Source organism: Lepidothrix coronata, unplaced genomic scaffold (assembly GCF_001604755.1).
Source record: "Lepidothrix coronata isolate B3197 unplaced genomic scaffold, Lepidothrix_coronata-1.0 Scaffold11, whole genome shotgun sequence".
NCBI classification, from domain to species: domain Eukaryota; kingdom Metazoa; phylum Chordata; class Aves; order Passeriformes; family Pipridae; genus Lepidothrix; species Lepidothrix coronata.
The window spans coordinates 498,831-515,141 of NW_016690191.1; the positions used below are offsets into that span (position 1 = coordinate 498,831).

The following is a 16,311-nucleotide window of genomic DNA, read 5'->3' on the forward strand; positions in this document are numbered from 1 at the left end:
GCCCTGGTGTGAAATAAATGGAATTACTCCAGTGCCAAGTGTTTTGGGTGTCTTTGTTGTAGGCACTAGGCGGAATCTTTGTGCTGTTTAACTTCCCCCCAGCATGGTAATGATGTTTTTTGCAGACAGCTGCACAAAGCTACACCTTTAAGATCCTCTCCCATTCCAAAGATGCCATTGTCTGTGTCCCAGTCCAGCTCAATCCTTGTTAAAAGGACACTTCTTGGAGATGGGAGCAGCATCTTCCTAAAGGACCCTTAAAGACTCAGGAATATGGTTGAGTAGTGACTTGGCAGTGCTGGGTTAAGGGTTGGACTCGCTGATCTTAAAGGTCTTTTCCAACCTAAACCATTCCATGCTTTTATAACAAACCGAAGCACAGTTGGTGTGAGAGTCCTCCCAAAATGACTTCCAGAAATGGAGTCTTTGCTTACTTTAATAACGGAGCTCATTTACTGATCTCACACTGGCTTCTTTGTCATGGCACTACATGGATCAGCTTCCTGGTTTTCTGAGGCAGCCTTAGGAGACACCAGGCCCTGCTGCCATCACACACAACTGTTCACAGCAGCAAAAATCCTGGAACTCCATCCAAGTGTTGCTGTACATTAACAGATCATCGTGTTTGTGCATTGCCTGGAGTCAACATCTGATTGCAATTGTTGACCTGTTTGAACAATAAAATGTAGCTCCAAGCCCTTGGAAGCCAAAAGGCTTTACATTAAGCTGGGATATGGCAATGGGAGGGAGGGGTGTAAGGAATGCTGTCATACATTTGGCTTGAAATGTTCCTGGTATGTGCCAATATCTCATCTATAAATCCAGTAGGCTTATGTACTTAGTTTGCCTATTTTGCATGTAGCCATTTGCTGTTTTTCTCTTATTCCTAATCCCCACCTCCTACCCAAGCCATTGCCCTTCCCTGTGAGCTCAGTTGGTTTATTTATTTAAGACACCTCAGCCAAGATCACTAAGGGCAGGTGGGGTCAGATGGCTCCAGTGCTCTGGCATAGAAGTACCAGGAGGAAAGTGTAATCTCTCCTCTGCTCCTTGGAGGTCATTTCTGCCTCCACCAGCTCCACCTGCTCCCTCCACTCTCCTGCAAGTCCTGGTGTCCATGGCAGCCTCGGCTGCAGGACCCTGCTTTCCCTGGGAGGAACTCTCCTTCCAAAAGGCTCAATATGGAACACTTTATCCTGCCATCAACCCCATGCTCACCAGGAGTGCTGCTTCTGGAGGACTCTGCTCTGCTGGTAGAGTGAAAACTGCATGTTCCTTTGTGCTTCCCCCAACACCACATGGTCCATTTCCATCGGGAAAGGAATGTTTTCTTCTTGCTGAGGAGTGTCAGTACAAACACCAGTGTGCTATGGAGTTCCAGGCAGAGGAGAACTGTGCCAGATGTGCTCACATTCAATGCACTCACACTTCTGACAGTGGAAGAAAAGAAGCCCTGGTGACCTCCTTGCTGGCAAGTTGTTTGTCTCACTTGTCCTGCTGCTGTAGGAATACAGTGCTCCCAGAAACAGGCAGGCTGTGGGAGCTGCTCCTGAACAGCATTTCTTCTTCAAGAACTTGGACCTGTGCTGAACACGTTTGATTGCACTTCTCTAAACCACTTGCACTTCAGCTTCCTCCTGGTTATCTTGACTTGGAGGCAGGTGAGTAAGAAGACAGGAGTTCCTCAAGTGCTGCCAATGTACAAAGATCAGTTTTCTTTTCTGTGTGCACATTTTTTTTGTCATGTCTCTGGCTTGTCTTTGCACTCTTTAGAAATGGGCCAGGCTGCCTGGAGAGAGACTTCCCGACAACAGAACTGCCCTGGACAAGCAGGACTGAAGCATCTTCATTTCAGATGGGAGGAATTGTTTGTTTATAAAAGGAGAGTTTGAACAAGAGACTGTGTAGGCAGGGAGGGACCACCAATTCCCCTTAGCAGTAACTACCCTGAAGGTGATCAGAGAGTCTCCAGAGCTGACCCCCACGTGTCTTGCATCACCTCGTCTCCTTTCATGCCACTTTGATGTGACAGACCCCATGAAGGATGCCTGGAGGTGCATTGCACCACATTTATTACTTTGTCAGATCTGCTCTGTCTGCCAAATGGTGGCCAGACACGCAGACAGACTGTCCCAGTTAGCAGAGTCCTGCAGCTGATGTCTGGACCTTGCCTGTGAGTTCTCTGTGTGTTACCACAACCCAGACACTGTGTCCACATGGCCTGGGCTGGGTGTCCACCTTGGCCCTGAGCTGCAGAGCAGCAGCTGGGCTCTCTTGGGAGTTGTGGCTTCCCTCAGCTCCTCTGGTTTGGCTGTGAGTGGCTCCTGTTTGGGTGTTTCATCCTTTCATCCCTCTGTGGCCTGGGTAGAGCTGGAGCCTCCAGTGTGACTTGTCTGGGTCATGTCAAGGCCTTTGCACCCACCAGAAACTGCACCACCTCAGGGGTCTGTACAAAATACCTTCCCTCATCTGCTCAAGTGCATTTTACATCCTCCCTCAGCCCTCTGGAGAAAACTATTTTCCTCATCATACTCCTGTAGCAGTCTGGTGACTCCCCTTTCTGTTGCTTTTTGAATGGTTTTTGTTCTGAGGTCTTTTATAATTATTCAGTATTGTTTGTGCAGTGGCACTAAAGAGTCTCCACCCAGACATGTGGATGCTGGAAGGCCATGCTCAAAGAAATAGTCCTTCCCTGAAGAGACTGCAGGTGGTCTGGGGTAGAAGGCAAATTCCCAAAGGAGATAAGTGGGATTCTTGGCAGCTGGAGTCTGAAAAGGCAGGAGATGAGCATGAATTGAGTGAGTGAGCCTGTGCTGTGGTTACTGCTCTGGAAGGGATGGGAAAGGGATATTCCCCACTGGTTTTATATCCTCAGACATATTTTTTGTTACTGGAAGTAGCCAAGGGTAAAATTCTCATCACTTCAGAGATGCCCCTTACAGAAACTGGCCAGGACCCTGCTCTGCACATGGGCTGGCAGGGGGGGAAATGTTCATTTTTCCTCAGGAGAGCTCTGGTAACACAGCAGTCTGCACAGCCTGGCTCCACCACCCCAAAAAAACAGCAGCTGCTGAAAGATCCCTGACAGTTTTCTGTAAGGTCACTGCACTCCTGGAGACAGGCACTGAAACTACTCAGACTGCTGAGGGATTGGGGAAAAATGGGGAATCCTCTAACAGGGTCTTCAGGTTGCACCAAGATCAGTGTAATCACAGCCTGGCCAACAAAACCAGACAAGCCATTCTTGCGTTGGGATTTTTTTTTTAATTTTATTTTCTTGGAAAAAACATTATTTGAACATTTTGCAGCTTCCATTTTTTTCCCCCAGCTCTGTATTTTTCCCCTTGACTTTTGTCTCTAATGACAAAAAGACTCAACCAGACTGCAGCTTTGTTTGGCACTGAACTTCCCTCCTGAGATGATCACACAAGAAGTCTTTTATCACTTTGGGGGCTCCCAGCCAGAACTGCCTGTGGTGGAAGTGGCTGGGACTGTAACTCCAGGCTGTGGTGGGATGAGAGTCAAGCCCAGGCTGTCAGCAAGGTGGAGCCCCTGCCAGGACACGTCAGGACTTCTGAGCCCACCTCCCCTGCTGCTGCTCTCATGAAGGAAAAGGTATGAAGTCCACATCTAGATTGAATTAGTCCTTAAAAAAAAATTAAGTGTTGTTTAAAATACAAATCCTGTCCAGAGTCATGGTCTAATTCCTTAGGAAATCACTATAAATCGAACCTCCCCTGCTCCCCACTGCTCAATAACAACATGTCACATCTTGGTTTTCTCACAGAGCTGATTCACCTTCTGTGCCACTTCACTGTGTTGGCTTCAGGGCTGTCAGCTCTGCTTCATGCCCGGGTTTGTGTGGAGGAAGGAGGGTCCTGCTGAAGTCCTGGACTTGTGCTCTCCTCAGGCATCATCAGCTCCCGGAGCTGCCTGACACTGGCTCACAGCTTCTTCCCCACATCACTTCCCATCACCAGCAATTCCTTGAGGAGGGAGCAGTGACACTGAGCCCAAGAAATGCTGACAGCCACATTTCCCAGAGGGTAAGGAAGATTCCAGCTCAGTTTTGGGTTTGGGTTTGGTTGGGTTTTTTTCCTCAGCATGTTTTGCTGAAGAAACAATTTCAGAGGGGGAAAAAGAAAAACCACATTATTGTGTAAGCAAGATGGAAAACAGCTTTGTGTGGGTTCCCAGGTATTTATGTGCCATTCCCTCTGTAAAAACATCGCTGCTTGGCTGTTCAGCACGATGGTTTTGCAACAGCTGTGTGCACAGCACCATCCATCACAGGCAGTGCCTGTTCCCTGGCTGTCCCCATGGCTTGGTTTATTTGTGTGCAAGGCAACTGAGGGGTTATCGAGGCTTTCCATCAGCTGTACAAACTCACAGCAGCACCAGCTCTCTGTGTGTCCCTGTCTGAGAATCACAGTTTTTAGGTAATAGGCTCTTGGGCAGCTCCTAGGAGAGATCTGGTCTTTCTGGCGTGTCTCTCTTGAGGGATTGCTGCCTGTGCTTAAACCAAAAGCTATGGAGTATCCAGAGCCATATGTATAGGAGGGAAAAGGCATATTTGCTTGTTTCCAGCCTCCCCATAGGATGGTTCTAAAAGCAGAAGTATGGGAAAAAAATTGACAAAATTGACGAAAACATCCTCGTATTTGTCAAAATTTTTGTAGGTGTTTTTCAGGGTATCGCTAAGTCTTGCCAGGCACCTCCCTTTCCTCCCCTGCCTTCCCCAAGTACTTCCATTTTTGGCTAAAAAATCTCAAGTTTGGGATTTTTTGACAAACAATGTCGGCCAAAACCCAGGCTCTTTTCTCTTAATTTTTCCACTTAATTTTTAAACTATCTTCTGGCAAAGCAGAAATACTGTTTTGATGGAAAACTTTCAGCCAGCTCTGCCAGCAGTCAGACAGGCAAAACAGAGCATCTTCCAGGAGAGGAGCCTGTCCGGAGGGCCCACACGAGGCAGGCGATGACTGAAGCTCCTCTCCCTGCCCTGTGCCCCAGCCAGCTCTCTGCTCTTAACAAGAGACATCTTTCTAGAGATGTTTCCAGCCTAAATCTCTCTTGGAAGGTCAGCTCAGTGATTCAAGTACTTTGCCAGGTTGAAGGAAGATGTGGGTGGCACAGAAGGATCCCCTTGGAGCGAAGGACCACAGGACTCAGAGGTGGGATGTTGTCCATCTCTTATCTTCTCTGGCTAATTTTGGACTCCTCCAGGCAAGCACCAGTTGGCAGGGAAGGGTGGGGAGGTGGGGCAGGTCCAGCTCCCTTTCGAAGCAAGGTTCAGTGTGCTGTTGTTTAATGGTGATGTTCAGATACACCAGGAGCTGAGCCAGGAGCTCTCTCCATGTAACTCTGAGAACCTCCAGGGATGAGATCCTGAAGTGGCTGATGGGCTGAAATGACACCAGTCACATCACTGTTGTGTGTCTGTCACCCATCTGTCCATGAGGAAGGGGCTTTTTCACACTGAATTCAAGGGAAGCCCAACTTCTCTCATTTTTGGGTTCCTGTGATGACAGGAACCTGGGAGACAAGGAAGAAAGATGTTCTTACAGAGTAGGACAGAAGCCAAATTTCTGTATTTGGCCTCAGCAGCCAAAGCAGCATCTGCCCATAGGCTACATGGACAGTCTCCTCAGGGAAAAGCCATCCCTCAGCAGTCCCTAACATTTGCAAAGTGCTCTGAGGTCTTTCAGTGAAAGACTTTTTAGATGTGCAAAAGTTTATAGCCCTTCTCTGACCATTGCTGATTTTAGAGGGTTAAGTTAGGAACAGGAAATACAGTGACTAAAGGAAAGCCATTAATATTAAATTCTACCCTCTGCCAGATTGTCTTGTGTTATCTTTGCTCTTTCATTAAATATTTTCTAGTTTTCCTTGCAGGGCATTCTTTACAGGGGCAGCAACTAAGGAGCTGTAACTTGGCACATCTCCACCTGCTTTTCTGTAGCAGTGCACATTTGTGCTCTGGGATTTGAGGAATTTCCTTTGCCTCTAGAACTGATATGCAAACAGTCAGCTGTACAGACATCAATCTGTCCAGTAGACATGCCACATGACCTAAGGAACAATACAGGTGGTCAGCACCATGCTGGTGACTCCTGAATTTCTGGAGCAAACACTCATTTTCCTGTGTCTAGAAGACGAGAGGTCCTGTATGCACCCTCGAGTAATCTGCTGTGCTTGACTGATCACAAAACACCCACCAAGATTCCCCTGACAAAATTCTTCATTTTTGCCAAGGAAAGCAAAGATTTGCAGGAAATCAGAGACGTGACCTTTGCCACCTCACAAATATCTCGGGGATCTCAGGATGCTCCTCTCGGCAGAGAGGTGCTCGTGCCAGAGCAAACGTAGAGCCCTGTATGGTCAGTGCACAGCTCTTCCAGCAGCCCTTTCTTCACCTTTCTTTATCAACTCTCTTGTGATAAAAGTGGAAATCAGCAAATTTCATCTCCTGCCTGTTTGCTGTGTTGCTGTTAAGTCACACTGTGTGCAGGTGCTGCTCTGTGAGCCGGGATGGATGAGGGGTGTTAGGACTGGGAGGGAGGAGTGTTGTGGGTGCATAACCCAGCTCAAACCACTTTCCCCACTGGAGATTTCATCACAGCCAAAGGCTGTGTGCTTGAGCTGCTGGGCACCCTGTGGGCAGCTAAAGCCTGAGGGAAAATGGGTGGTTAATGCCTAAGGGAAGATTTTCAGAGAGAAAGAAATGGGGCTCCAGAGAGCACCATAACTCTAAGCAAGTTGTTCTCTAGGACAATCACCATTTCTCTTAAAAATGAGCCTCTCATTTCCCATTGATACTTCTCAGGCTGCAAGGAGAGCCATTCTTGTGCTCCTGAAGGCCTTAGCTGCAGACACAGCCTTGGAAGGGAAGTTTGCTCTCGGGCTACGGCAAAGGAATGGGAAGCACGAGATCTGGCATCAAGTCCTACTCCCATTGAAGCCAGTGGGATGTTTGCCATTGGCTTCAGGGGGAGCCAAGATTTCAGTCTGCAGCCAGATTTGCTGGTGTGCTGAGCTGTGCTTAGAGCAGGACTAGAGAAGGGTTCTTGGTTTCCTTACAAAGCTGTTCCTGCCTCGGCTCCTCTGCTGCAGAGAGCTGGGTTCTCACCTCACACTGCACCCTGCTTGTTTTCAAGCTTTCAGATTTTATTCTTAGGCCAGAAATTCCTTGATGATAAGGCTGTCTGCTTGGTTTGTGCCTGTTGGATCTGTTGGATTGGCCCGTGGCTGGAGCTCTTGGGCATCCTCACCAGCAAAATCACCCTCCCCATTGGGGATTATGGACAGTGGTAGAGAATGGAATAAAGCAATGGGACAGGGGTGGGGTAAGTGGCTTAAAAGAAGTAAACCTTACAGGATTTCCTCCAGGTGAATCCCTGTGCCTCTTCCTTCAGGCAGTGGCTTGAATCAGCTCTAGAATTAATTCTGAGTGGTTCAAAAGAGCCTGAAGAGATTGTAAAGGTGGTCCAGGTTGGGCTTCCCTGCCTCACACCGTCACACCAACATGGATGGTTGAGAACTTTGATACTCTAAGCACCCCTTTTCCTCTCCAGGTTGGGTGGGAGCCGAGTTGTGCCAGTGATGAGCTGTGGTGTAGGTACTCATGAGCCTGACAGTGTAAACCTTTCCCAAATTATTAATTCCCCATCCCACAAGCCACCCCAAAGGCTACTGTGCTGCTGTAGTGACCCAGGAGTTCAGTAGTGCATTATACAGAGCTCTACAATGCACACACACCCTGTAACCCCCCAGCACCACCTTTGGGCAGGAGCTGAAGGAAACAATCTCAGAGTGGCCTGAGATCCTACCAAGCAGCCCCATTTTGGCCCATATAGGTCCCCTTGGTTTTATTTGAATGGACTCATGGTGGAGCCTCTGTATGCCCAGGAAAAGAAACACTGCAAGTAATCCTCACTATTTCTATTTCTCCCTGAACAGGATGTCTCTTCCTATTCCTCGTGTGGGTTTGGTCTCTACTGCCCCTCTCAGGGAACATCTGTCAGCACATCACATCTGTAAAGAAAGGCAGGGAAGTTCATCTGCTGGACCAAGAAGTTGTCCTGGATTTCCTCAGCTCTGCATATGCCTCCTGTTTGACAGCACCTTCTCCACCTGCCCAGCCACAGCCCGTGTTCTCTGGCCACCTGGGACTTCACCTCCTTCCTTTGACACTTCCACAAAGAGGAACTGGTGGGAGCGACTTTCTGGTGAGTTGAAACCACTGTGATCTATTTTATCCCCACAAACAAGGAGTTTGTAAGTGCAGGTGCTTAAAGCTGAGGTAGTGATCATCCAGAGATCCAGAGATGATAGTTTTACCGGGATTTTTCTCCAGCAAGTTGAAGCAAAGCTCCCCAGAAGTTCAGCCCTGGTGCAGGAGCGCACCCCAGTGTCACTTCTTAAGGCACTAAGATTTGTACAGGCAAAAATAGGTTTTTTTCTAGTAATAAATGGGAAAGAATGGGGAGGAAAGCAAAGAAAAACCCAAATGGTGCCATATTCTCTGGTGAGCACTTGGCTTAGCTCTGCAGCACCATTTCCCATCTCTCTTTCACATCACTGTGAGATGCTTCCCCAGAGTATCTTATCAGTAGATCCTTTCTCAGTTTAGTGGCTGCCTCTGAGCCAACTCTTTTCTTCTGGTTCAGTGACTGGCCCAATGTTTGCATGACCTGTAAGCCATCAGTTTGTTGCCCTTCTATTTTCCTTGCTGATGTGATCCCCACCAGCTCTCACGTTTCCTGGGGCCAAGCACAATCAAACAAAATTAATCAGAATAAACAGAATTAGTGCTCATTCTTCCTCGGTGACATGCCTGTGATTTTTTTTTTCTCCCTTAGCAAATTCAATCCAGCCACTCTTTCTCATGTTAATTCACTGTAGTTGCTATCCACAGGCTCTGGGTTACAGGTGACAATGACATGAGAGGACAATTCTTTGCTTTGGGCAAGATATCAGCGTTTGTGTGCTTTGAATTTTAAGGAATGGGGCAGGGGAGGGGTTACCTGATCCACTGCCCTCTGATTCTGTGTGATATTCATTCTGTTGCTGGTAAAGTCCCACCTGGGAACACAAAGATAAGAAAGATGATCCTTTGCACCTTTTATCTGCTCATTTGTCTCTTTAATCCTTTTCATAGTTCCTCTTCCCTTTCTTTTTTTGTTTCTCACTCTTGCACTGATTGTAGCATTCCAAGCACAGGGTCCTGGCACAGCTTCCCCTGGATCCTGGCAGATTTAAAGGCCAAGCATCGTGTCCAACATGCTCCCATGTACCCACATATCACATTGGCTGTCTCCTCGTGGGCATGACACTGGAGGGGACCACGGTGAAACTCCCTCCTGGCCCAGGGCTTGGACGTACAAAGTCCAGGGTGGTTGGTGTGTGGTTGGTGTCCTTGACCCATTCCTTGGGATTGTTTCTTGAAGAGAAACACCAGCATTTGACCCTTGGCTTTCAGGGGAGTTTCTCAGCACCAGCCTCAAAACAGCTGGAAATGCTGCCCTGCCCCTTCGGAGCAGAACCCTGTGGGGGAGGTTTTAGTGCTTGTGAAGCTTTTGATGTGTCTTTTTTTTCCTCCTATCGTCTGAGGAGGTCTCTGGCACTATGATAAAAGCCCCCACTGCCCACTGGGGCTCCTCTCCTCGTGGTGAACGTGGTCCTGAGGGAAGGCAAAGGTTTCTCCAGAAGCACATTCCCATTCCATGGCTCCAATTAGAGAAGGTTTGTCTGTGTTTATTGCTAACCTTGTTCTTCCTTGCACTCAACCCAGCTGGAAGCCTGGTTAGTGACTTCTCAGTGGCCTTGAAACCCAAGGGAATTAATTTGTCTTTAATTTTGTCCAAGCTGATACTTAGGGAAATGGTTGGGAATACTGCAAAGCAGCTTCTGGCAGTGAAGAGTCCAAGCCATGGATTTCACAGACTCCTGGTGATGATGCTCAGCCCGTCCATCTGAGGCTGGCCTGTGCAGCATTAACCAGCAGGGACACAGCCCACAGAGTGACAGACATTGTTCTGCTCCTCTTCCTTTCCTTGACAAGCAGTGGATTTGGCCAGCTGTGCTTTGTTGGTACTCGGTGATCACACACTGCTCGTGTTTGTGTGACTTTGCTGCTGTTCATAGTTTGCAGCTGCAGCTTTTCTGGGTCATTATTGACAGGCAGGCACATCCTTCCCTGCTTGATGGATGCTCCCCCCACCTTCCCTGGATCTGGGCTGTGCTGACAGCAAATTGGGTGAATCAGTTCACTGCTCTGTAACTCAGGGAACCACTGCACTAGCAGAGGAACCACCACAGCACTGCTTGGCTGTGGGTTTTTAAAGCACTTTGAGTTCCTTGGTGGAAAAGGGTAAGTGCAAACCTGTTCTGTTGCTCTGTGGTTAAGGGTTGCCCGAGATTATGGTTTGAAGCGAAAACAGCAGCCAGCAGAGCAGCTCATATCTCCCTCAGGTGCTCAGTGTGTGGTTTGGGGCATTTTCAGGGGCTCCTTCACAGCCCAGTTGCTGCAAGGGCTGAGCCAGCCTGGGGCTGGGACCCCTCTGCTGGGCTGTGTGCAGGACACAGGAGTTGTATCAGGGCCATGCTTAGACTTAGCTTTTGCTCTAACAATTACAACTGGTGAAATGTCAGTTTTCCCAATTTTCCTCCCCACAAGCTGTTTTAAAGGGAATGAAGGCAGATCCTGCCATAGCTTAGTGCATTACTGGCCAACTCAAATGACTCCCTGCTGTCTTTTCATCTCCACGAGACTTTTAATGCCCTAAGTCTTTGCATGTCCTGGCACACAGCCCAATTGAAGCATGAGTTCCAGCAGAAGTTTTACATTTAAAGCTGTTCTTTTGGCTTCAGAAATTTGCAGATTGAGGCTGAGAGTTGCAATTCAGCTGTTTGCTTGCAGATCTGCACCAGCCCTGCTGTGCTCTTGCCCTCACCTCGGTCAGGCAGTTGTGTTAACAGCATTTTCCAATTAAAGTAGCAGCTTCAGTTACAGAAAATGCTTTTCCTATCTGGGCATTTATCTGATTTTATTCTCTTTTAATCACTCATGGAGCACAGAGCTGTTTTGTTTTGTTTCCCATCCCTTATCATAATTAATCCATCATCATTTCTGGTGACAGGGCTTTTGCTGGATTTTTTATTTTTTGCCATTTCCAGCATCAGCTTGGGCCAGCACCACCCAGACACCCCATTGCTCACGATGGGAAGCACTGATGTGAGTGATCAGGCAAATGTCAGGTGGACATGCAACTCATGAAGTTCTGCTCACCCAGAGCAGGAAAAAAGACACCCTGCCCTGGAGAGAGCCCTTCCAGAAAACCTCAGAGCCTTGTTGTGGAAATTATGGCTGCTTCCCTGTCCGAAATGTTCCTATCTAAAATCTTGATCTTGAAGACCTCCACAGCCAAGATCAAGGCTTTTTACCATTACCTGGACATTCTGAGTCTCCAAGAGAAGAAATGGTGTCAGATGAACCTTCATCTTTCTTTGCAGTGCAGTGAGATAAGAGCAGCTTTTTTTCGCTTCACCTCCCTGAAATGGTCATCCTGGGCCTGTGGTACAACAAGCTCAGCAAGAGATGAGGGGGATTGAGGGGTCCTGTGAGGTGCAGTGGGATGTGACTCAGTGTTTTGCCTCCAGCCATTTTTTCCATTGTGGACAAAGCTGTAACTGCTGGTTCAACGTGCTTTGTCAGACGAGCACAGCAGTGCTTGGGCTGGGCCTGCAGGAACTGGAGAAGGACCAGGTGCAATGACAAAAGCACAGGTTTCAGTGCTGACATCCTGTCCCAGGAGGCCACAAAGCCCCTCTCTCCTATGACATGTTTCTCCCAGGGTTTGATCAGCTGTAGTTGTCACTCTGGGCTTGTGCCCACCACAGTGACCCTCAAACATTGAAGACCCTCAGTTCTGCAGGAGTCCTGTGAGGACGCTACAACCACAGACTGCCAGACCAGGCAGCAAAGCCTTCTGCTGCCCCCACGTGTTCCTTGCTCATTATTGTTGCCACGCACCAGTAAAGACGTGTGAACCCTCTTGGCAAGGATGAGGAGGAGCCAGCACAGCCCCACAGCTGCTGAGGTCAAGGATCTTGCTTTGGAAGATTCTTCTGTTCTTCCCTCAAGCTCAGGGCCTTCCCTCAGGCACCTTATATTTTAAAAATTGCAAAATCAGATTGGACATTTTGGATTTAGACAAGCTGGAGACAGCCTGGAGGCAGAGCAAAGCACAGAGGTGTCATCATCCTGCTCTGAAGGGGTGTGTGTGCACCCCCAGAGCCCATGAGGGGATGTTTGTCCAACCCCCCTGCGGTGTGAGCGATATCAGATACTGGCACAGCCTGTTCAGGCTCATTGGCTCAGACCACGAGGAGCACAGAGAGAGAGAGAGAGAGACAGCTTCTGGCAGGCTGAGCTCACATGATAGGGTCATTGGAAAGACAAGTGATGCTTTCATCAACCTGCCTTTCCCCAGTAGTATCAGCACCAGGGTGAGCAAGGACTGACTCTGTGCTCCTGTAGGGTACCACACTCTGTGTAGTGCCAAGGTCAAAAGCTTCCTCACAGATACTTTGAACCTGTTTTTCCACCAGTGTCTCAGCCCCCAACTCCCATCCTTCTTGGCCTTGTCAGGTTCCAGTTTTGAGCCATTAAAGGACACTTTTTTGGCAGAGTTACATTCCCTCTGGATCAGTGGCACCTCTCAAGCTGAGGGGAGAGCAGTCTGTAGTTTTTGACTATCTGCTGCTTCCCAGCAGTTACAATTTAGGATCTTGTGGTTTTGTCCTTCTCTATTGAGCAATCCTTTGTTGGGGCAGCACATGCTAATTGTTCTGGAGAGCATCAGTCCCAGAAGCTGCCTGGAGCCTGGGCTGACAGGTTGGTAGTAGCAGCCAAGCTCTCACATGGAACCAGTTTGTGGCTCGATAGTTCTGACCATCCCTGACACGGCTCCTTGGAAAGGAAGGGTTGGCTCTTTGCCATCCTTTCACCCAGAGCCTTTTTGCCCCTGGCACCATTAGCAGATGGGCCCAGGAGCAGTGCCTGAGCTAAGCATTGTCCACAGACTACCCTGGACACTGCCTGGAGCTCTGTGAGAACATCTGAAGGGAGCAGCACTCCCTGGCAGGGCTGACGTGCTCCGGCAGTCGGGGATTGCAAACACATGCTCCAGCTATGCAAGAAATCTTTGCCTTGTTCTGAATGCAGCTCTGCCTGGGTTCCTTCCCAGGAACATTCCTGTTCTTCACAATTTACCAGTTGCAGGAAGGGAGAAGGGGGAGGAGGGATTTTAAGAGTAAGAGAGAGGAAAGGGAACAAATCTTACAGTGCTTTCCCCAGCCAAATTCCTCCAGAAGGACAGGGTGTGGAGCGTGGACTCCAGAGTCTGGCACCATCCCAAGAAAATATAAACTACAAAATCAAACCCACTTTTAATTAGTCATTTGTTTTTATATAAAGAATTAAGGCACACTTTTTCTGAAGTAATTCAGTGCCTGCTATCACACAAACCAGGCAGCCCCTGCCAAGTGGTGCTGTGTGATAGAAGGAGGGACTCTGAGCAGGGACACATTATCTCCTCCAGGAGACAGCAGTGCTGCTCAGATCTGCATCCTGCTTCCTGAGATAAAAGGCCCATTCCTCAGAGCCACAGCACACGTGAGAGAGTTGCAAATGTAGTTCTTGTAGGTGGCAGTAATTTGATGTCTGAGCTGGAGATGAATGATGAGCTGGGGCTCTGTGATCACACCTGCTCTGTTACAGACAGGAGGGAAAGCATGAGAGGGTGGGGCAGGAACTGCTGCAGAGGTGCAGGGAACCCAGCTCCTCACAGCTGACTCTCAGGGTGACAAATCCCTTTTCTCATGCCAGCAACAGCAGGGCCCTGCCTGGAGAGGGCAACTGAGGTTTTCTCCTCTCTGTCAGGTGCCCATTGTATCAACCTCTTAGACTTATGGTGCATATAATTCAATCAGAGGTACATACAGTACCCACATAAGCTTGGTCACTGCAGGCACTAGGGAGAGGATTATTTTGCTGTATTTGGCTCATACTTCTGCCTTAACCACAGAGGTGGCTTCACTGAAGTTGGTTGTGCTGCATTAGCCCAGAGCAAAGCCCAGCATTTATACATTATTTGCAATAGAGGCATCATCATTTCTCTAATGCTATGTCCTGAGCATGGCTGAGGTTTGCTCCAGTCTCCCACTAGGAAACAATGAAATGAAGACAGAAAGGAATACTCATCTTTTTCTCTTTTTACATATATATAACTCAGAACTATTAGCAGACTTCTGTTGCCTTATAGTGCTGTATAGGAGCCTTCCCCTATACTTGCTAAACTAAACAGGAATAATTAGTTGATATTAAGCAGATGCTCAATAAATTTTTCTGTAACTTGTGCTGTACGTGGTTTCAGGAGGGAGTTCACAGCTTGTGGGGGTCCCCTCCTTCATCTTTTATCCACTGTACACTCTACATTTGTATTGTTAATGGCCCATATGGCTGTGAAGGAAAAGGGTGAATGATTTCATTCTGTCTTGCTTTGATTAATCCCAAATTATGGATCAAGTCACCATTAATGATGGCCCTGGTGATTTATGAATGGCAATTGTTATTCCTGCTGGTCCTGAACAGTTGGAAACTGTCAGGTGCCATCCTGAGCAGCTGGAGCGTGAGCATCCCTTGGCACTGATGACAAGGTGTGCAGGGATGTGTGAAATGGCCCAGCTCTGCACAGGTGAGCTCAGGGAACACCTGCACGACAGGGACAGGAGCTGCTTTCTGCCAGTCACACATGAATTTATTCATTTCCCAAGGGTGGAGAGCAGCCTGCCACTGAGTGATCTGAGATTCAAATTACAGATTTTATTGCAGAAAGACTTCCTCAGTTCTGGTGCCCTCTGCACCGACATAAGTCAGGGGTAGGAGGATTTCCTCCTGAAGTTCAGGGCATGTCTGACCCTTATGTTGGTTGAATGTAGATAATGACTGAACCATTGAGCTCTCAGACAGACTCCACTTGTTTGGGGCTTTGCAGCTCTCACAGTCTATCAGCTAACAACAAAAATATTCCAATTATTTGGAATGATGACATCATCCACACAATTGACCCAGAGCCAAGAATAGCACTCCTACAAAACAGTTATTTCTTGTTAAGCACTATCAAGGACAAGTAAGCCCAGACTTAGCTCCCTCAGCAAAGCCTGGTTGTTTCCCCCATGTTTCCAGATCACCTCAGCAGTTGTGTTTTCCAGTTTTGAGCAGCTTACCCTGAATGACCTGGATTTGTTTGACAAAATGTGATCATTGCTTGTAACTTTTGAATTTGGAATAGTCACAGGGAGGCTGTAAGTGGCTCGGGGAAGGAGTTTTGGCACATCTCATCTAGTCCCCTCACTTGCAGAGCCCTCTCTAGCACCCTAAATCCATATCTGTTGGGTCAGAAAACTGTGTGAGCTGGCTGAGCCTCAGAGTCATCTGCTCATGGCACAGACTGGCCCAGGGATGGAGGGGAGGGAATCCTAATCCGTGCTTGGTGATGGGGTGCTGGCTCAGCCCCAGCCCTGCCTGGCTGGTCTTCCACCCCACTTCCAGCCCTGCCGAAATCCCTCAGCCCACAGAGGTGTGTGGGCAGGTGAGGGTTGTGAGGGAGCAATGGCTCCTTCTTGAGAAATCAAGGGTGATGCAGGGACAGGTGTGTGACATGGACCAGTGCCGTGACACCTGACCCGGGGCTGTTCAGGTGTGTGACATCCCCCAGGGCAGTGACACCACACCCAGGGCCATACAAGTGTGTGACATGCCCTGATGTACAGGTGTGTGATGTGCCCCAATGTACAGGTGTGTGACGTGCCCTGGTGCGCACCCAGGGCCATATAGGTGTGTGACATCCCCCAGGGCAGTGACATCACACCCAGGGCTGTTTGGGTGTGTGACATTCCTCCTTGTACAGGTATGTGATATGTCCCCCTGTACAGGTATGTGATGTGTCCCCTCGTACAGGTGTATGACATTCCCCCTGTACAGGTGTGTGACATGTCCCCTGTACAGGTGTGTGACATTCCCCCTGTACAGGTGGGTGACATGTCCCCTGTACAGGTGTGTGACATGTCTCCCTGTACAGGTGGGTGACATGTCCCCTGTACAGGTGTGTGACATGTCCCCTGTACCGGTGTGTGACATTCCCCCTGTACAGGTGTGTGACATGTCCCCTGTACAGGTGTGTGACATTCCCCCTGTACAGGTGTGTGACATGTCCCCTGTACAGGTGTGTGACATGTCCCCTGTAC

The 16,311-nt window shown here is 48.6% G+C and overlaps 1 protein-coding gene across 1 annotated transcript in view; it reads left to right on the forward strand.

The window, feature by feature from the left end:
* Positions 1–7,588: 7,588 nt before the first annotated feature.
* The window catches only part of LYSMD4 (LysM domain containing 4), a 16,858-nt gene continuing 8,135 nt past the window's right edge, over positions 7,589–16,311 (forward strand). Inside the window, exon 1 of the mRNA XM_017805057.1 lies at positions 7,589–8,228. The gene's annotated coding sequence lies outside the window, so the exon portion shown is untranslated. The remainder of the gene's footprint in view (positions 8,229–16,311) is intronic.